Genomic DNA, 21725 nt, shown 5'->3' on the forward strand with positions numbered 1-21725 from the left:
ACTTTCTGTCACTGACTCTCCTCTCCAGCCAAGCCCATCTCTCAGCCTGCCTTGACATCTCTTGCTGGGCATCTCATCATCAAATCAAATCCAATACAGCTGTAATGGACCTTGTGATCTTCCTTTGCTTATCCAGCCTCTCTATCCCTTCTGAACAAACTTCCACCCTCCCTGTTGCCGAGGCCTATAACCTCTTCCAGTTCCACTATTCTTCACATCCTCACTCTTCTTGTAATACCACCTGACAGACCATCAGGTGGTGTAAGTCAGTGTAATTCCACTAACTCAAATGGCATTATACCAATTTACAAGAGATGAGTTTCTGTCCTGGTGCCTCTAAAAGCAAATATATTCTATTTGGCAAGTAAAAACCTTTAGCCAGTTCCCTCAACATCTCCCGTATTTATTACTATGATCTCTTGCCCTCTGGACTCCCAACAGCTATACTCTTTTCAAAACATGACTCCTCCTGAAATTCTTACATGTCCCTTAGCTCTCCAATGCTCCCAAACCAGAACATTCCTTTCCACTCTCCAGCCTTGTGTATCTACCCACTGCCCACTCCTAAGTCAGTGCTTGGCTTCTTAAGCCTTCTGAATATACACCTGAAATAATCTGGTGTGTTAACACTATTTAATTAACAGTAACAAATCATTCACTAATTCAGTGTTTTATTTTATGATAAAATAGAGAAAAAAAGGAATTTTTAAAAAGGAAGGAGAGCCACCATGAAAGCTGAACACCAATTTTAAATTCAGACACAATTAAAAAGCACATGTTTAACACAAGGTGGGCACGCCTGCAAATATGTGTACTGAATCACCAAGAGTACATCAAGTGTTACATGTTATTTGTGCCCTCCTAATACCAAGCACTGTGCTATCCCAAGTCAGCTGAAAGTTCCATAACCACTTTAACACCAGTATAAATCTCTGCTTAGGCCAAACATGCCACAGCATAAAATGATGCAATGGATACCACAATAACACCCTGTGTCTTCACACTCTCTAGACCACACGGTGACGTTTTGTAATGGCTGGAGACTTGGCACTTGGTGGGTCTGACCTAACCGCTGCAGCTATCTTTGTATAAATGTTTCCAGTTTATTTAAAAAACAAAACAAAAACACAGAACAACAACAACAAAAACCCAAAACAAACAAGCAAACAAAACAACAACACCAAAAAAACCCCCAAACCCACCAAAAAACACCTTACATGTTTTGTTCAGATTAGTATCTATTTGAAATAGAGAAAAGCTCTTTCCGAAAAGTAGAATAGCATCTGCATTTAGGGTTTTCCACACCTGGAGGGCTGCAAGAATGTGGGGTAAGATCAGGTCTTTAACGAGAGTACTAAGGATTTCACCATACGCACCATGCCAAAATGATAAAATGTTAATGAAGTGAAAGTATATTAGTGAATTATTAAAATTTCACTCCTCTCTGCAAAGCACAGAGTAAGAAAAACACAGTGAAGATAATGATAAAAATAGGATCAAAACATTTGGATCCTTTCACCACCTCCAACATAAAAGCTTTACAAAATCTGGTGTTAAAATTAACATATTAATTGCGTAGCTTCTACAAATGATGTGCTGTAAAACCCAGTTCAAAACAAGTTGGAGCTGGGGGTAAAATGAGACATAATTCAGTTAAATCTAGATGGGTCAGACCTACAGCTTCCTCCCATCTCTAATAACCTCCCGTAACCCCTCTAATGCCTCTGCTTCTCTCCACAGCAAGCCCAGCCAGCAATGACTTGTCCAAAGATCTCACTGAGGGAAGTAACAGTGAGCAGGGCTCACCACAGATGGGTCGGGCTGGGGAGTTCATGTCTGTGTGCTGTGCCAGAAGCCAGCTTTGTCCAGGGAAAAGGTTGGTCTCTCCACAAAGCCCAAGAGAGAAACCAGAAAGCAGCTCTGTAGTGGGGTGCTGCAGAGGTGCCAGGGGTTGGAGAGGAGAGCCTTGGTGAGCCTGGGACCAGAGGCAGGGCCACAGGAGCCACGAGGCCACTGCTCATTTCAGTGGGGCAGGCAAAGGTCTGGCACAGAACTACACTAAAAAGAAAAAGAGCTTTGCCAAATAGTATTAAGAAGCAATTTCCAGTAAAGCTACCATTCTGTGAAATGCTTTCCAGAGTCTAGCTTGGATTGCCTTGTACATAAAGTCACATCTGTTAGGATGTCTGGAGTGTTCTCCTTGCAACAAAACTAAGTATGTCCAGACATGGTGAGTGGGGTCTATCAGCAAGCTGGTGGCAGGTAAGCAGTCTGCCATTAGGATCCCACCAGGGAATCTCACATTTGGCCTGAGCAAACAGTTCAGTGCAGGGTCCCACCACAACTCAGAACACGGGACGTGGGCAAAGGAAGAAACTGGTGTATGCCAAATGCATCCCACTCCTGGAATTTACTGTCTTAGTCGGCTTTAGTCTATTTTCAGTAAAAGGTAAAAACATTCTGTGTTGGAAATCTCATTGTATCAGCTAGCACTGATGTAAATTCCTGCTAATGTTGGGAAAAAAACCCCAGTGTCAAACATCTAGGCAGATCTTTCCCTTCAGTGGCACCTACCAAACCTGATCAGAGGTCACAGCCTTGCCATCTGTCTGTCCTGCAGTCAGTATGGACACAGAGAAAACCATCTCTAGCGGAGACTCTTAGACTACAGACAAAAATAAAAGAGCAACAACAAAATACTGTCCAACATAATAAGCAGAAGCTTTACCTCCACTAGACTTGGCCTGTCCAATTTTCGCAGACATTATAAAATAGATGCACTTTATGGAGAGGTTTTTAAGAGCATAACATGCCACTTACGTATCACCCTAAGAGTGGTGGGGAAAAACTGATCCCCAGCAAGCAAGTGGCCGCCAGCGCCTGGGCTAATGTGAGGGTGGTCCTACACAACCCACCTGAAAGTTGTGTGTCCAGCCGTGGCGAGTTTCAGCCATTCCCCAGGCCCCCTTCACCAGCCACCTCCAGAGCAGGGCTATCCCACTGCTCTGCGTCCATCCCCAAGGGCAACATACAGGACACAGGGAGCCTTGCTCCTTCGTGGGCTACGCTGACTCCCAAGGTACAAACTTTTGGCTGGACAACCAGCTTCAGTTCAGAACAATTATAAGTCCCAAGGATGCTAAAGGCACCTAAAGTCTTGCAGTGAGGTTAGGGAGGGTTTGAGTTGCTCTCATTATTGGCAGCTCAACTTGAGGCATTTTAAATGGAGCAGAATTTCCAAAACTCTAGGAGAGAATCACTTCCCAAAAACTACCCTGCCTTGCAGAGCTTCAGGCTGGTTTCCCAGAATCAGGTGATCACTTCTGAAAATACACAGCTGTAAGTTTTACACTTAAATGAAACACTGCTCTGTTGGAGTCCTTTTTTTTTTTTTTCCCATTATTTTGTTACAACTTTACTTTGGCTTGGTCACCAGAGAAGGTAACAAGCCAAATGCAGTTTCATTACAAATATGCCAAAATTGTGGCCAAAGTCATGCTGCATTGTGTTACATCTGAAGTCACAAACTGGCAAATTCCAGCATCAGCCAGGATAGTCCAGTTCTAGTCCAGCTAAGGCTTCCAGACAGCCCTGGCAGCTTGTCCTGCCAGGAACAGCTCTTAACACCAAGACATCTCCTACACCAAAAACCACTACTTGAAGCTATTCAGCATGCCAGGCAGCTTCTCACAAGTTTATATAACTTTTCCATGTTTCCCCCTCAAAACCCTCTGCAAAGCTTATCACCATAAAAACCCTGTTGTGACCTGACAGAGAAATGTTTATTTCCTTGGCCCTCCCTGCTTACTAGAACACACAGACCTAAACCACAGCTCTCACCTTTGGTCTGGACCTTCATCCAAAGCCGTGTCTAATCTTACAAGCCTCCAACCTGGCATCCCAGCCATGCTGGGCAGGGACCAGAAAACGACTGGCATTTTCTGGAACCACTGCTTATACTCTCAGCCCCGGCCCCACATCCCAAACACATACACACCGCATTAGTGCATTAGCATGCGTACGCTTGGGAAACCCAGACACATTTTCAAAGTTTTAATCCATTAGCAATTGCTAATTAAGGAGCAATTAATTTGACTCCCAGCTCTGCTCCTAATTTGCCTTGCAACTTTGTGCAGTCCATGTGAAACGCTAAGTTTCAGCTTCCTATGCTCACACAACTTCTGTGGATATTAGAACATTAATTTCTGTAAAGTGATTTATGATCCATGATGAAAGGCAGTTCAGAACTGTAAGAACTGCTCCTATTAGTAAAATAACTGGTGCATTTTTTGATCTTTCATTTTAATGGGGGAAGAAAAAGAAAAGCCTAGCTGAGTATCAGCAATGAGGCTCAAAAGGTAGAAATTGCAAATTGGACACTTCTGAAAATGTAGTCCAGAGAGGCCAGTGGGGTGTTTTTTATAATAGCAAAAAATGACAGGACAACATAATCATTTAACTTCTTGCATTTCCCTTGGGAATGACTAACATAATAAAACTTTCACAAACTAAAATCATTAGAGATAAATAAAGTAGCACAGATATGGAGGCTGATGTAGGGTAAACCTAGAAGATACCTAATCCAGCTCATTTCCTTCAATGTGTAAAAACAAGTAACCGACACATTTCCTGCCGATGAACCTTCCTGCTGATAAGGTGCTCCCGACAACAGGAAATTCGCCTCTAGAAGCAAGCACACTTTTGCTACCAAGCCAAACTTTCTCCATTTGAACTCCACAGCAATTAAAGGCAGCATTTGCCTAATCAGAAGTGAGCTGGATTAAACAACTGCCTGACTCCCTAAGCGTCTCCCCAGCACAGGGAGGGGCGGTCCCACCTCCTGCACCCTGGTGCCAGCCCAGCTGCCAACAGGGACTCCTCAATCAGAAGCAGCCATCCCTTCAGCCTGCTCTGCCTGCAACCAAGTTTTAAAGTCAGGCCTTGGGTTTTTTGGACAGCAAGATCCAAGGGTGTGGGTAAAGAGGTTGCTGATCATCTTCACCTCAGTGCCCTGTAAGATTTACCTCCTGATCTGCAAGACCTGATCACCAGTCTCTGGTTTTCCTAAGAAATAATAATGTAAAAAGTGTAATATGCAAGCAAACCGGTCATTTAAGATTTCAAAGTGATGATTTATACAGTGGGGGAAGCACTGAAGTGCTGTTTCTCAGCTTGGTCACTGCAAAATGGAAATTAAAGAGAGAGACAAAAGGAAACGTTTTGGAGAAAATGCAGTGAATACTCAAAGGCATCTCTCTATCACAAACATCTGAAATCAACTGGTGTTGCCCAAGAAAACAAACAAAAACATTTAACACCTTTCTTGTGAGTTTGCTGTGAAATAGTTCTCTCCTATTTCAAAAGCAAAATAGCTCTCTTTTTTCACACACAATAAACTTTCAATAGTCCAGCAAAGTAAAACTTCAATTTATGACAATAATAGTCTGATTTTCTCATGCTGCATTCAGCAGCAATGAAGTATATTTTATTCTCCTATCTCTGCTTTTCTCCTCATAGCATGCTATAACAGAACTGTGTTTTCTTTTTTTGTTAAAAGCATTGCACAGGGCTTCACAGAGTCATTTGCCACCTTTTTTTTTAAAAGGTGAGGCAGATTTGTGAAACAGCCTTAATATTCAAGTCTGAATTATTACATTTTAATATAACTTCATAATATAAAGGAACAGAGGGAGATCAGTCCCAGCTTTCTCTCCCAGGTCCATAGATTCCCATGGAAAGAAACACGGCCCGATCATTCGATTATAAAAAAGTCATCCCTTGTTACTTTTGCCTTTTAAGCCCCATGGTTCTCCTGCTTTGAGCGTTTTCTCAGGTTCCCCAGCAGCAGGCCAGGCTGGGGCAGGACACCAGCGGGCATGGGGCAGGTGGCTGCATCTCCTCAACTCCTCCTTGGAAGGAAACTGTGGGACAACGTCCAGGGAGGAGAGAAGGAGGCGGCGGTGCAGGGTTTTATTGTAAAATGACCTTGATTTGACAGGCATGTTCTCAGGTTTCAACAGATGCTGTGGGAAAGGCAACAGCAGCCAAGGCGGTCTGCAGGCATTTCTGATGATATGCAGACTTTTTTCTTCTGCCTATTTTTTTTTTTTAAATACATGGGGGGTGGGGGGGAGTCTTCTCAGTTTCCATGACAACAGTGTCTCCACTTGTCTGTTATTAGATACCATCCGCTTCCTGTGTCTAAATTTTTAAACCAATCAGAAAAGTGTTTATAGATTTTGCAGCTCCTGGGACAGTCCCTCTCCTCCAAGAGAGCTACTTTAATGACACGTAACGCTCCGGCAGCCAGGGCTGCGAGGCCTGATATTTTCGGCTGCGAAGTGATCACAGTTTATGCTGTTTAGCGGCTGATTCATGGGCTGTGCCAGAGAAAATTGGGGGTTTGCCGCTCGATTTACTGTGCCCTTAGCAGACGTTACCATGTCAGATTTTTTCAAAAACCACACAAACTCATTTTCATTGTTTGCTGATTTTTGTTTCCGATTCACCCCCTGAAACAGCAGGATCTGTCCCTGCGTGACACGCGATTGCCTCGGCGAGGCCGTTATCCCACCGGAGTATCGGTCCGCCCTGACGGAAATGGATTCACGGTACAACATCGCCTGCTGTAATTAAAGTTTCGGCAAACTGGGCTCTAAGAGCAGCTGTACTGTAACCGTGCGAGGAGATTTACACAGGCATATATCTGATGATGTAAATAATACCTGGCCGCATCACAGTCGGCAAGTCAATAAGAAAATCCTTCTCCAGGGCGCAGGGACACCCGCATACATTGTGAAGGAATTAGCACACGGTAAGTCCAGTTAAGTGAAGAGCCGGCACTGAAGACCGGCAAGCAACGGGGAGCTGTTGTGAGAAGGGGAAAAATCCCTTTCCCGGCGACTCTTGACAGACCAATACTACCGGAGGAGAATGCCCTTCAGGCGGGTGTGCAGGCACAAACGGAGCCCGGGAAGTACCGAGCGGCTTCTTCCCGGGCGGGGATCCAAGCGCCGGCGGCACGCAGGAACAAAAGGGAGCGGTGGGGGGGCTGCCCGCTGCCGGCTGCGCCGCTGCCCCACCAGCGTCCGCCGAGCCGGGGCCGGAGCCCGCGGGCCGCGCTGTCGGGGCACAGCCCGCCCGGGATGCGACCGGGCAGCCGCCCCGCACGCGGCTCCGGCTCGCCCCAGGGCGCCCTTCCCTTCCTTTTCCTTCCCTTTCCCACCGCCCGTCGCCGGCGGGGCTGCTCGGCGGCGGGACGGCGCAGCAGCGCGGGGCAGCCCCCACTAACGCCCCGGGGCGGCGCCGCTGCCCGCCCGCGGCAGCCGCCGGCCCAGAGGCCCCAAAAGTTTGGCCGCGGCTCCCTGGCCCGGGAGGGACGGGGCGCGGCGACAGCGGCGAGCCCGGGCGGGCGGGCAGCCGCGCACGCTCCCGATGACACCGCGAAACGCCCCCGCCGTTACCTCTGTCCGCGTCCTGGGCTCCCGCGCCGCCGCGGGGTGGTGGGCGCTCCCCGCGGCCGCCCCGCTCCGCGCCCCGCGGCGGGAGGCAGCCGGAGGCAGCCGCAGCCCGCGCCGCCGCTGCCGCCCCCACCCCGCCCCCGGCGGCGGCGCCGCGCCCCGCCGGGCCCTAGCGCCGCCCGCCCGCCCCGCCCCGCCGAGCCGCCCCCCGGAGCTGGCGGCGGGTGCCCGCGCCGGGCTTTCCCGAAGGAAACTTCGGGAGCGGGAAGCTGGCGGGGGCGGGCTGAGCGGTGCTGCTCCCTCGGGGGTGTTTTCCTGCGGGTGTGCGGGGTACGCGGCAGACTCGGGCGGAGGATGCCGGTCCCACGCGTGCTTTTTTCCTTCAGGGGAACCCTCTCGGGCCCGCTGTCCCAGCGGCCGCCCGTCGCGGCACGACCCCCAGTGAGTGCCCACACACCTCGGCTGCCCTCCTTGGCCATCTCGTTGCGACTGGGAGCGGCCTTCGTGCCACCGCAGCCGGGCTTTTACACGTTGAAAAACGAGACATGGAGAACTAAAACTGTTCAATTTTTACCGCCTTACCCACCGGGAGCCTCAGCGAGGCCTGGCATCTCCTTGCATCGTATTTACGGCTGAAAACAGAAAACTCCCCATGCCAGAAGAGCCTGCAATGCCAAAGGTGCGTGCACCTCCACCTGCCCACTCTTCTGCCTCTTTGCAGCCCTCACCCCAGCCTCTCCCTGCTGCCTGTCCTGCCTTGCTGCCGTGAAGGCAGGTGAGGGGGAGCTTTGGGCTGAACGGGGCCCGTTTGCAATTGCCAAGGCTGGCAGGGTCTCAGAGGGAGCTGGTGCCATCAGCACTGCCATACGCCTGGAGACTGTCAAGCCTGTAAAGGGCATTTAATTATTAATTTTAAGTTAGCTTTCTCTAACCAACCCTGTAGAGTGACAACTCGAGGTATATGTGATTGCTGTAGTGATCATAGGAAAAGCCTAACTTACCCTTTTAGATTTATTTTGCCATAATGTGGGACTGGCTGGTCCAGGATGGGATGAGATTTTTTCTTTTCTCCGAAGGGATACATTCTTTCCTGGACATGGAGCTTGGACATAGGACAGAACGACAGCTGGGTTCTGCCAATTCTTTTTCCTGCCTACCCAAACTCCACTAGTCTACTGCACAGGACTGCCAACACTATATCAACATGCTTTGCTGTGGGCATGGCAAAAGGAGACCCAGATTTTGCACCAGCGTATTGCACAAAAATGTACAAAAAGTATCAACTCTGAATTTTGATGACTAGATTTGAAAAAATAAAAGGAATGGGGTTTTCCATCTGTATCAAATATAGCTTTGCTAGGGAATGAAAAAATGTTCCTCTGCTCTTTTTTCTTGCTGTCTCTAAGTTGATTTTGAAAAGCCAGTACAGGTTGGAGTAGCAGCATAGTCTTTCCATTTGTAAAACTTGCTGGCATGAAACTTCTCCCTGCCCCCATCTTGGTCCTAGTTATATCCCTGAGCATTGCTCGTCTGTGCAGATGGCAAAACCTCCTGTTGATTCCCTGATGCTCGCCTCTTCAATGGATGGATGGGCTCAGTTTATTCCAAAGTGAATATAAAACCCTGGGGTTTCCTGAGCAAAGTTACAGTTTTCATTTTGTAGGTGGTTTTGGTGACATGGAGTCAGAGACAATCCCATCCCACAGGATTCCTGTGTAAGACACACAGGTTCCTCGTTTAGTTCAGTTGGAAGTTTTCTACTGACTGCTCTGCAAAATTTTCAAAGACTGTGTCAGGATAGATCAGCCTGGCTTGCTGAATGCTCTTACAGCAAAGCACTGACAAAAATCAGAGGGTGTGGAATGAACCCAACCCCAGGCTCTTCTTTCAGGTTTGTTTCCTGGTTCAGATGGGTAACCACTGGAGTGATGGCTACTGGAGAAGCTCTCAAAGTAGAAATGCCTGATTTAGTTTTAGTGACAACACTCCAAGAGTAGCTGAGCATTTGGGCTCAGCTGTTGATGCAGCTAGTGCTGGGGACCCTGGGCACCATGTTAATAACAAGATTTGTATTAATTGTTTTTAAAAATATAGGTATCTGTTTGCAACATCATCACCACATAAGGAAATCTCACGGATGCCAACAGAGACTCCATGAAGGGCAAAATCCTGGCCCCACCAAATCAATGCCCAAATGCCCAAGTCTCGTAATGAACCTAGATACTACAGGTGCTGATAACCCTGTGCAGGGCTACTTCATATCAGCGACACAGACAAGGCATTTCTTCCTGTGGTTACCCACTAACTCTAAGGCAGGTATTTTTCCTAATGAAATCAGTTCTAACATTTCTTTGTTCTTTGATCAGATGATCTGAATTACTCTGTGCCTACATCTGTGCTAACCACTGCAGTTTTAAACCTCAGCCTAAGTTCCTTCAAAATTTAGCCACAAGTATGTGCATTTCCCTTCTTCTGTTGTTTGCTTCCAGTGATGCAAGCTTCATTATTCTTTCATTTCTTCCTCCTTCCTCCCACTCATGTATTTGAGGCTTTCTTACATGCTTTGTAGCTCTACTTCCCACCTCCTCCTCATTTAGATCCTTCCAAAAGAAAAGAGTGTTTTAGAAGACCCACATTTGCAAGGGAAAAATATTAATAGTGGAAATTTTTTCAGAGATGCATTTTTCCTATGCCTGAAAGTGCATCTTGTCTCTCTGTATCAATCCAAGCAGTGTTAACTCTCCCATGTAGAGACTGCTTTGTTATCTCTATCTGCCAGATTAAATTAATGGAGATGAAATTCTTACCTCTCTCCAAACTGGGGAGAATTTATGATTTATGCTGTAGAAGTTTTCTGATGTCCACATCAGTCCATTTTATCTAATTTTCCTTGGAGTTTTTCATTAAGCCTTGTTCTTCTGGAGAGTCTGTAAATCGAAGCTGTCCAGCTAACAATGCCTGGGTTATTTCTGTCTCTTGGCCTGAGTTTGCAGCCCCCAGAGCAGCCCCAAGGCACAGGTGACTCTTCTCCTACCTCAGGAGAAAATGTCTCTGCTGCATTCTCCCTGCTGCCAGCACAATGTGGTGTTTGCTCCAGGGTCAGATGAGAGGCCCTTTGCCACAGGGAACCCTCTTGGGAAAGACTCCAGTCTCACAGGGGAGGCAGCTCAAAAGGAGCTTGACTGCATCAACTGAGTAGCTCTGTCTATAAAACCCCTCGTGTCTCTTCAAGGTCTTGCTGTAGCAAGATGTGATTATTTATCAAGGAGTGGAGCTAGGTGTTGCATGGGGTGTTAACACTGCTCCTGTGTGTGCCCTGCCCCACAACTCCATTGTGTTATGTTGATACCCATTCCCTTTTCTTACTTCCAAAATTGTTTATCAAGACTGGGATGTGTCGGGAACTCGCAGGACAGGTGGTGTGGTTAATGGGGGCCACATGAAATTGAGCATAACTGTGGTAGGAGGTTGGTCACCATACAACTGCTCCTTTGTTACTTCGAAAATGTCATTTTATAGCTGTGCTGTTTACCCTGTTTGTTTCTGGAACTTGTTTGGTCCCTTCATTTGAGCACAAAGATTGGAATGCCAGTGCTTTAAACTAGATCATGTTTCCAAGGGCAGGACTCAGTGACTTTTTTCTACTTACCCATTCACCATTCGTATCTGACATTGCAAAACCAGAAGGCAAATAAATAAAAAATTCACCTAACTTTTCAGGTATATCTAATATACCTGCCTCAGGTTGCCTCAGGTTTTTTGCGTGTCTGATTTGAGGTATGATTTCCATAGGATTAATACCTGTGCAGTTCCAGGTCAGTTTGCTGTTGTGTCTCAGATGCACAGGGCACACAGCCCAGACTCTGCACTGGAACACTCCCATTGCCAGTGGTGTACACCCCATCACTCTACCACATAAGGCTGAACCCCATCAAAGTAAAGAAATACAGGGAGATTACAGAAATGGCATTCCCTCTTTCATGCTGCTGAATCAAGTCCCACTCACATTCCCCTTGGCAGACCTTTGATGGTCACATAGGGGTACTTAATTATGCACATATATGTGTTCTTGCACTCCTTTAGTACCAGTGTAAGAATCACTTCAGCAACAAATTTAATTTTATGATCCAAAAGGAAAAAACTCAGGTTCTCTAGTGTGATTGTGAAACTGGATTTTTCCACTCTTCCTTATTTTATTTTTGTTAATACCAACTTTAAACTTTGAATTATCTTGCAGGTATTAAGGCTCATTAGCTTTGTTTCAGCTTGTACTTTGTGTTAATGGGACAGCTTTTTTGTAACAGATATGAATCACTTGAATGCTATGGCTTAAATGTTCAATAAAAGTCATTAGTAGAACTATATGTAAAGGCTTATAAGAAAGATGATGGTGTTCTTATGGTTACTGCTATATCTCTGGTTGCCAGTGGTCTTTCTGATTTGCCTTTTGCTTATAGCAGGCCTTGAGCTTTTACCTTTCCATGCATGGGATAATCTGATTCCCACATACTATACTAAACTCAAGCTCCAGCCTACATACCCTATGCATGTTCCAAGCTCACACACATACCTGAGAAGAGAGACCTTCAGCCTTCCCGCACGAGCCAAACAGTTTTGAAACAGAAGAGCCACTTAACCAATGCAATAAAGCATATTGGTTAAAAAATATTTCACATGCACTTTTTCTTGTAGTCTTGCCAACATCTACTAAATTAAATATCTACAGATCTGAGCACTTTCAACCCTTTTTGGAATCTTGCTTGCAAAAACTTCTGTTTAACTGATCCTCTGTAAATTCTCTGGGGTCTTTCATGTCTTGCTTTGCAGGCGCCCACATTTCTCCCAGGGAAATCTATCCAGTGAGCCTAACAGGGGCCCAGCCAAAACATCACAGTGAGGAGCACTTGCTTTGTTTCCCAAGTGTTTCCTCAAAAATGTATGCCTGGATCCATCTTCTCTCTCCTGGGTACGCATCTTGACAATCCAGCTGTTGAAGTAGTTCAATGTATGCACACAATAAACATGTCAACACACCACATTCATAAATTATTACAGGCAATGCCAAATCTGCCACAAAGATTTTTCAACTTGAAGCTGTAGAAGAGGATCTCCAGTGGCAGAAATGCTGAAAGATTGACTCTGAAAAATAAGGTTATCTGTTAATCTCATGTAACCAGGATCCAAGACAGCATATGCTTTATGGTTAGTGGGAAAAAAAACCTGATGAGTATTGAGAAGCAGAATTTAGAATAATGTAAAACCACCTGAAAACATTTATGAAGCTGTTCTGCTACTTCCAAAGTTAGTCCTAGCTGTCTCTCTGAATGAATCATTAGGAAGCATTGTAGTTTTCAATGCTTTGTAAAATTAGTTTTCCTTTTCAATTCTTTGATCAGTCATCCTGGAATTTACACAGTAGTTACAGGTTGTTACTTTGGTTGCAGCCACAAATATTCAATCAGTTTTTCTGGCTGTTCTAGGTCTCTCCTGAGACGAAGGGATGCTCACTATCCTTCCTCATTCACATTAGCATCTGCTTCCCAGGCCTTTTCCCTTTTCCGTGGTTCTCCCACTTCTCATCCTTCTCAGTATGGCACCCTCCATGCTGCCTTCCCACCATGCTGCTGAGCACAGGCAGTTGCACTTCCCTACGTCTGACTTGGGCAGGGTTAAGGATTTTGCTCCCTGATGTAGCTCTGCTCTGCCTCTGAAGTTATGCTGCTGAACCATTTTCATGCCCTGTGTGACAGCACCAGTCTCCTTCAGCAAAAGGTAACCCTGCTCAGCACAGACCACTTCCTCAGGTGGTTCAAGCAAATATTTAACATAGAGATTAAAAATACAGAGCATCCCAGTTTGCTGTGGCTGAGGAACAGTCAGAAAGTGCTACAGTGCTGCTCCAAGTGGTTTCTGCAGCTGTCCTGACAGATCTCCCAGTGCTCTTTGCCAGCTCAGCAAATTCAGCCACTCCATCCCCAAATCTGCTTCAGAGGCTTTGGGCTGCCACAGTGCCTCAGACCTGGGTAGAACAGTACATGCATTAAAGTCAAAAGAGTGAAAATCAGACTATTAATCTCTTAATCTCTATTACTTTGGGATTTGTCAAAATTTGGTGCCTTACCTGCCATGATGGCTATTCCTGACAGCTTCCCAAGACATGGCTTGGGCAAATGATGTCAATTTTAGATCTTCTGGTGCCCAGGGCTGTGGAGGAACAGCTTCAGGTCTTCTCTGCTGTTGTGCTAATTTGCTGTGTGCCTCTGAAGCTAAGCATTCATCCTGCAAGCCTTTGATTTGAAATTCCCATGTAACTTTATCTGGCTTTGACTTTCCCAGGTATGTCGATCTGCCTCTTTCCAGTGTTTTTAGCAAGGCCCCATACATTGGCCTTCACTGCAGCTCTCACCAATCAGCCATTTTAATTATGGCAGATATTTTTTCACAGCATCTTAGTTATTTCACTGGCTTTCAAGTTCTGAGATGAGTGGCATCTAATTATCTGGGTCTCTTTTTTTCCTCTGCTTCTGGTAGTGTCTTGTCTTTCATGTATCTAAAGGGTAAATGAACAGGAAAGAGATTTTTACCACTGTTCTATTAGTTCAATATGCCAGCCACACATTCGATACTTTTCAGGTATTGATACCTGTATCAAAATGAACGAACTGCAAGTAAACAACATGGTGGCAACAAACAATAAAATACAGTGTGGACTTGTGGGTTCATCATTTTTGTCTTGAGGTTTGATTCAGGTTAAATCCTCCCTCTCATTGCCTGCAACAATTCCTGTCCTACTCACACCCCAATAGCTCTGGCTATGCAAGAGCTGCTCCATTTTGTGTCTTCACCGTGTTTATTCTCAAGAGGGAAAGCTCACAGATATTAGCCCCTGTACCTGTTACAAGCAGTAGGGCTGGAGTATTGTACAGCAAAAACAAAATCCCCACATTTTTTTGGGATGAATCAAAAACAGTGATCAAATTATCTTGTAAACTAGCTTTCTGTGCATAAATAATAATAGTCATAATAACACAGGTAATCAGGAAACAGAACTTCTGCCATTTTTTTGCTTTTCTTGCTTAAATGTTTATGCTGCAATGGTAGCCCATCTGGTTTAAATTGTAGGATGGAAATCACAAGATCTACCCACCATTCCCTGACTTGTAATCCTGGAAAAGACTGGAAGTAGTTTGGTGACATAATGTTTCCCCGCCTCCTTTAGAAATAAATCTCCAGCTTCAGAGTAGATTGCAGCAGGCAATAAAGTAATTTTAAGACATAGACCCAAGGCACAAAGTGGGCAGCTGTTTCAGGTTCCTAGGAAGTCAGTGGTTGGCATTCATGTTGAGGTTCAGGCTATTGTAAATTAAGTAGGAATTAGCTGTGCCATCTACATTCAAGCCCAAACTTGGACACCACACCCCATGAAGTTCAGCAGACACTTGGATATCTGGATGTGGTCTCCAAGCATTTTGCCCTAGAGTAGAGGTGTTAATAGTGTGGTTTCTTCCATAGTCTGCTGAACACAAATGCAAATGAATGCTCTGTGTGTGACCATCGCAGAATTATTTGTTGCACGGTGTTTTGTTGTGATGGTCTCGGTACCATTAATGTACTACCTCTCAACATTCATGCAGTGAAACATTATTGTCTCCATTTCACAGGTGAGGCAGGAAGATGCAAAAAGACTCAGTCACACAGAGAGTCTTAATTCATCTGGGAGATGAGTCCTCAACGAGTGCTACAACAACAGAGCCCGTTGTTCCCTTGCTGAATTCAGTGTGACAGGCTGCTATTGATATCTGATACCTAAGGAGCACTCTCCTTGCAGAGTTCCCAAATCCCTTCACAAATGGGGCTGAAGAGCCTTCTTCCCAATTTGCAGGTGGAAAATGGAAAACATAAACAAATTGCGATGAAGGTGTCTTACCCACTGCAATGAATTCCTGAGTCAAGAGAAGGACCAGGTTTGTGAAATGCTTTGAGATAACTGGGTAGGACATTTACCAAATTTTAAGGCATGACTGAATAGAGTTGCTCTTTGTTCATAAACTGTTACAGGATGCTATGTCTAATCACATTGGAAACTTAAGAAATACCCATGTGTCCTTGGTTGGTCAGCAGCAGGATGGCTTGGATGTGCCAGGATGACAAAGCTCTGTATGCTGGCCTGTTTCAACCACTCTGGATAGACCCATTCACGTGGAACTGATAAGGGCTTTGAAGCTATCTGCCTGACTTACATAGGGTGTGGAGCAACTTGTCATTTAGCCTCTTTCAGATTACTGATTTGGCCACTGGTTTTCATTACTAAGTAGCCATCAAGATAAACAGAGATTTATTGCTTTTAAGGCAATGAGGCAAGTGATGCACACTTCACATGCCAAAGCAGACACTGATAATTCTTCCAGTAACACCTGGGGTTTTTATTAGTGGATAGGACTGAAACAGAGCTGGAGATTTGAGCTCCTGCCTGCTTTAAGAGAGCATATCCAGAGGCAGGAACATCACAGCTCGGATCTTTCTCTACAGTGGGTTGGTCATCTCAGAATGTGGGACACAGTTTTTCCCTCTTCTGCCATTAATATGTATCTGTACTGATGCCACTGACGCCACACGTCCTTATCACTCCAGAGATATCAATGTCCCTGTGCTTGGGGTTGGGGAAGGAGCACACCCTTGGAACGTCTGGGAAGGGACTGTGGGGCTGGTGGTGGCTCTTGCACTGTGCGACTGCAGGCAGAGAGCGGAGGCTGGGGTGGCAAAGGGCTGGTAGGGTCCTGACTGTGGAGCATCCACTCCTCTGTGTCTGCACCCAAACATGGGGGATAATAACATATTTCAATGTTTTTCCTCACAGAGTACAACTCTCAGGAGCAAGTGGGACCATTGTCTAGACTAGACAAGATAACACTACAGTAAAATATTTGAAATAACAGAAAAAAATACAAATGCTGCTGTAGACGGGAGGCCACAGCCTGTGGACTCCAGACAGCAGGTCCTGGCACTTATTTACCCATGAAATTCTGGTTCTGTATCTTTTCTGTCACTACTGGGAAATGAGGTTATGACCCTCAGACTTGGGAGGCACAGTCTCTGCTGCAGACTCTCTGAGACTTTGGGATGGATGTATAGCCTCTTGCTGGTTCAGTCTTCTGTGAAATGGGGATAACAGTTCTTCCTTACTTCACACAGCCTCTGCAGAGATAAACATTAACAAGTGTGAAGCCCTCAGCTACCAAAGTGATGAAGTCCACTTAAGGGCAGTAAATTGAGCAGAAGACACAGTGTTGTGTAAGGATGCTGGTTAGCCTGCATTGCTGTGGAGTTCAGCAGACACCTGCTGCTCACTGGCTCTGACATAGTGTGGTTGCCACTTTCTCCAATACCAGGATTATGGCCTCAAGTCCCCAGAAACTCCACAGCTCCCCAGAACATCTGGTGCCTGGCATCAGCTGTCTAAAGGTTTTACCCCCAAGCCCCTCTTTCCTGTATGCTCAGGTTTTGCAGGAACAGGTGTGGAGGCTGCAGGCAGCATCTCCAAGCCTACTATACCATTGGGTCTCTCATGTGTCTACTGAGAAACACTTGTGAAAATAACTTCAGGGTTTTTACAGTATTTGTTCAGAATACCTGGGTTTATTGTTGTGGGAAATACAACTATGATTTTCCTGACTTTGCTGCAGACAAAAATCTCTGCACAGATGACATGGTCCAGGTAAGAGGGGGGCAGGGCTGTGGAGTTGGTGACAGCATTGGGCATGATCAGGAGGTTGGTGCTGTGAGCCTGCTGAAGCTAGAATTGGACTTAGATGATCTTTCAAAAGAAGATGCACATGGTATTTTGCCCAGCAAGCATGCCTTCCAGCCATGCAGTCCTCTGCTCTCAAGTGTTGCTTCCTGCCTCACTTCTCTTGCAGGAACACAGTTGTCTCAGAGGCTCATCCTCACCAGGAAGGTGGATTACAGCAAGATCTTTTGCTTTTGACAGTAACCAAAAATGGAAGAACCACCACTGGGCAAAAATATTCAGCTACATTTTCCTGGAAATGTCTGTTCCTGGAAAATGCAATGTGTTGAGTAACAGTGCAGCTCTATACTGAAATACGAAGGACTTGGCCTAAAGATCCTTTTAGAAAGTACCTGCTAGCTAGTGCAGGCTGGGTTGCTTCAGGTAAAAATCAGAAATGCAGCAAAATTCTTATTCTTCAGAAAGATGTTTTCTGACTAGGGTAGTCCAGGAGTCAGGGGCCCAGGGGAAATCAGGCTCAGGGAAAGCACCCTGCCTGCACAGCTCTGGAGGTGCTGCTCGTGCTATGGTGAGTGATGGCTCTTGTCCATCTGTGTGCTGCACTTCACTGTGCTATTGAGGACAGGACATCACTGGGGAAAACACCGCTCCTGCACTGTTACACACGTGTGCAAAGTATATGTGGTGCTGCTGTGGTTTTAATTCACTTACTGTGCATTAGAATGTCTGAGGATGGCTATACTGGAGGATATATCGGCGTTGTGCTTGCCAGAGGGAGAAACTGAACAGTTCACTCAAGGATGCACAGAGATAGGCAACAGCAAAGAGTTCAAGGCTCTGCACTTCTCACTGAACTTCCTTCTCTGGACAGTGTTACAGCTCCACAAACACACCTCCTCAGGCTTCCCCATCCAAGAAGTGTCCTCTGTGCGACTTGCTTGCATCAGAATTAGCAGTTTAAAATATTCAGATATGCCTCCCACCTTTTTTTTTCTCTTTTCCACTGATCCTAGAAATACAGATAACGTCCTTCTGCAGGCAGGCTTATCAGGCAGGAGTGTTTGGGTGAGCTGTGAAAAGCAGCACATTCACTAGTTGTTAGAAAAATCCCCTAATGCTTGCATAGCATTGTTCCGAGGTGTGTAAAGACACACACATATGTTATGGCTCATTACGGGAAACGCACCAAAAAGAGCAGTTACACACAGACACTGCATTTAAAGCCATTTGCTGCAGGATTTTCAAGGAAAAATTGAAAGGGAAATTTACTCACAGAGAGCAGCCTTTGCTTTGAAAACAGGCTTGCTGAGCTCAGCCTAAGCAATTTGGGATCAAGGTCTCAATTCTCTGCAGGAGGGACCTCAGGCTCTTGTCCTGTAAGAGATTCAGGGATTACAGAAGGGCAGCGCAGCAGAGGAAGGCGATACTCTGACATGACCTGCTGCCAGTGGCCCAACAGCTATTTCAGCCAGGGGCTCTGCCCAGCCTGTCCCTGCCCTGGCTTGGGAGTCTGAGCAGGTGTTTTGGGGCCCATCCCCAGCTCAGTCCCTGCCCAAGGCTCTGCCGGGAGAAATGCTCAGGCTTTGCCCCAGCTCAGGCTGTGAAAGCCACTTGACCCTGGCAGCAAAGGTCACCTGCTTGCTCTACCATGTCTCCAAGACCTGGAAAGGCGAGGTGACATCAGGAAAAATGGTGCCACAGGCAAAGGAGCAGGGAAACAGCTGCAACCTGAGGACATGATTGTCAATTCCACTTCTTCCCTGCTCCATGTCCTGCCAAGTAATGAAATGAAGGGGACATAGAGATGACAAAGAAATCTGAATGCTGTCTCCACCACATCCCAAAGATACTAAAAGCAGTCTGGAAGAAACCTCCTGGGAGGTTAAATCAGCAAGCCATTGCTAAAACTATAAAAGGAGAAGACTTTCCTCAGGAAGTAGAAAACAGGGTCCTCAGATGGATCAAACAATCAAAACCACTCATTTGCCTTTTCTTCTTCAAGTCAAGAATGAAGCAGTGCTTATGAAATATTTTTTAGAAATGAAACCTTCACATTACTTAGTGTGCTGTACTAGTACAAGGTGGGGAAAAAAAAGGCTTGTAACTAACTAGATACTTTAATGAGAAATGGGGCTGTCTCTCCTCACCCCTTTTTTCCACAGAAGAGATCAGTGAGGTCAGATCTGGTTTTATTCCCTCAATTGTACACTGGCATTTGAACTCAGCATTGCAGCCGTGGTTTTCATGTCTCCTCCTCCCTTGTTCTGTCTGAAACAAACTCCTGTAAGCTGGAGGTTGGTCGAGGTTGCAGCTACGTGAAGATGTGGCCTCATTGCTTCAAATGAAAACCATAACTAAGATTAATTTACCCCTTCTTTGATGAATCTTAACATAAGTGGCAAATCTGGCATTGTTTCTTCCCATATTTTGTCCCAAGACTTAAAAATGTAGTTTGAAGGTCATCAGGCTGGATAGTGCCCTCCTCAGAAACCACATTCCAGGGACTTTTGCTCAGCCAGTGAGTCAAGGCTGTCTCAATTTTCTCAGACTTGCTAAACAAATGGGTGTTTTTCCCGCTGAGGCTGTTCTGCCTTCTGTTCTGGAAGAATAGGACATGTGGGTAGGAGACGCAAGAGGCTGCTGGAGTCTGACTGGGAGCTTCATGTACTGCAGATATACACAAATATCCAAGAAGCAACAACCTCATACTTCAAAATTTCAACCTGGAGGGTGCATACTTTTAAAGGAAAATAAAATATTTTGAATTTCCAATACTGCCCTCTGTGATAACAACCCATATTGAAGGGTCTGTGGTATTTCTGTAATGCAGAATGGCTGCATATTTGCAAATCAATGGGCAAAAGATTCTACATTTGCAATGATATGAGAGAATACAGGAGCTGTGATGGAATCACTTTGACCAGTATCGGTTCTGTCACTCATCTTCTAGCAATAATAAATGATGGGTCTAATTCGACAACATTCACATCTAGGTTTTATCTATATAGAAGTCTCAAAAAGTAATCTTCCATTGCCCTGCAATGAAACTGGCTGTATTTTTTGATGAACTATGCTCTAAAAATGTGTCTGTACTTGTTATCACCATGCCTTGGTTATGAAAGCCTAATGCCAAAAAAATGAACTTGCTTACTACATTATCAGGACATGCTGGGATTTTTTTCTGCTTTCACCATCTGCTTGCTTTCATATGCTTTCCATTACTGAGACAGCATATTACGCTGCTAGCAGAATTGGGAAGAATAATTTAGCTCCCAAAACAAACATGATAGTAAATTCAATGGGTAACATTCTGCTCTCTCTTCAGTCTGTGCAATCTACTGAAGTCTGTTCTGTGACACCTAACTGGGTCAAATTATTTTCTTAATCCTAAAGATGCAGCTCCACTTGACTTCAGTGATGAAATCTGGGTGTAGATGAAGGAGAAAGCTGCTCACATTATGCCTAACACCTAATTTAATGGAAAAAAGGGTTTTATTTTCTGTGGTATGCTACACTTTCAAGCTACTCACTGAAGTGGGTGCAGTCTATTCAAGGCTTATCTAACGTACACCATTGCATGAAAATTGCAAGGAAAGGTCTCACTAAGCTGCTGTGCCTGCTGGGCGAGGGCAGCCAGCAGCACCAGCTTCACAGAGCAGCAGCAAGCAAGAGGCCCTTTGAAAAACCTGTTGTAAAAGGGTGGCTGAGGAGGGGCTGTGCTCTGCACGTGGGCTCTGCACGTGGGAAGAGAGGCATCCCAGCACAGCGGTCCTCACCTACTGCGGACGACAGCTGCTTCACCCTCTTGTGCAGAAGGCTGAGCCCAACAGGCTCTACTGACTGGCCTGCCTTGGGAACTATCTGGTGTGGAACAGACTGTACTTGGGGCTGGCTTGTGAAGGACAGGGGCTAGACTGAAGGCCTATTTGCATTGTGTGAGCGCAGAGTTTTTGTGCTAGTCCAGCAAGGAGGTGACTGTGGAGCAGCCTGAGGAAAGGGAGAGCCAGCCACACTTGGTGGTACATGAGAGAGGGAGGTTCTACAGCAGCATTGCCACACCTCTCCACAGTGAATGTTAGGAAAGCACCAGCTGTGCTGCTTGGGAAGTGCAACCCAGCTGCAAAGGCAGCACAGGCAGCTGATGCAGCGGGTAGCAGCATCACCCACTCGCACTCAGCCCTCTTCAAGGAGGAGTACTGGCCTTTAAGGTTCTACTTTCAGGGAGGGAAGAGCTGGTGCCAGACAAGAGACTTGCTGAGGCTACCACTTCACCAATGGTGCTGCTGCTCATATAATGAATTTATGTGAGTGTTTTTGAGAGATAATCTCACAAACCAGATGTTTTTCAGGGATCACAAACAAGACTAGTGCAGGCTTTGTGTTAACAAAATATAAAACAAAATAATACCTTTTTATGCCATAACATGAAAAATGCAAGCATGTGAGCAATCTGTAATGACTTGGCTATTCCTGTTCTTCGTACACTCAAAGAAAAATATGATCAGCTGTGTGTTTTC

The 21725-nt window shown here is 45.7% G+C and overlaps 1 protein-coding gene across 2 annotated transcripts in view; it reads right to left on the bottom strand.

Annotated features, from left to right (window-relative positions):
• The window catches only part of FOXN3 (forkhead box N3), a 220598-nt gene extending 213030 nt beyond the window's left edge, over positions 1–7568 (bottom strand). For both annotated transcript variants that reach the window (XM_069018057.1, XM_069018055.1), the window contains exon 1: positions 7464–7568. The gene's annotated coding sequence lies outside the window, so the exon portion shown is untranslated. The remainder of the gene's footprint in view (positions 1–7463) is intronic.
• Between the last annotated feature and the right edge of the window lie 14157 nt (positions 7569–21725).

Source organism: Aphelocoma coerulescens, chromosome 5 (assembly GCF_041296385.1).
Source record: "Aphelocoma coerulescens isolate FSJ_1873_10779 chromosome 5, UR_Acoe_1.0, whole genome shotgun sequence".
Lineage (NCBI taxonomy): Eukaryota > Metazoa > Chordata > Aves > Passeriformes > Corvidae > Aphelocoma > Aphelocoma coerulescens.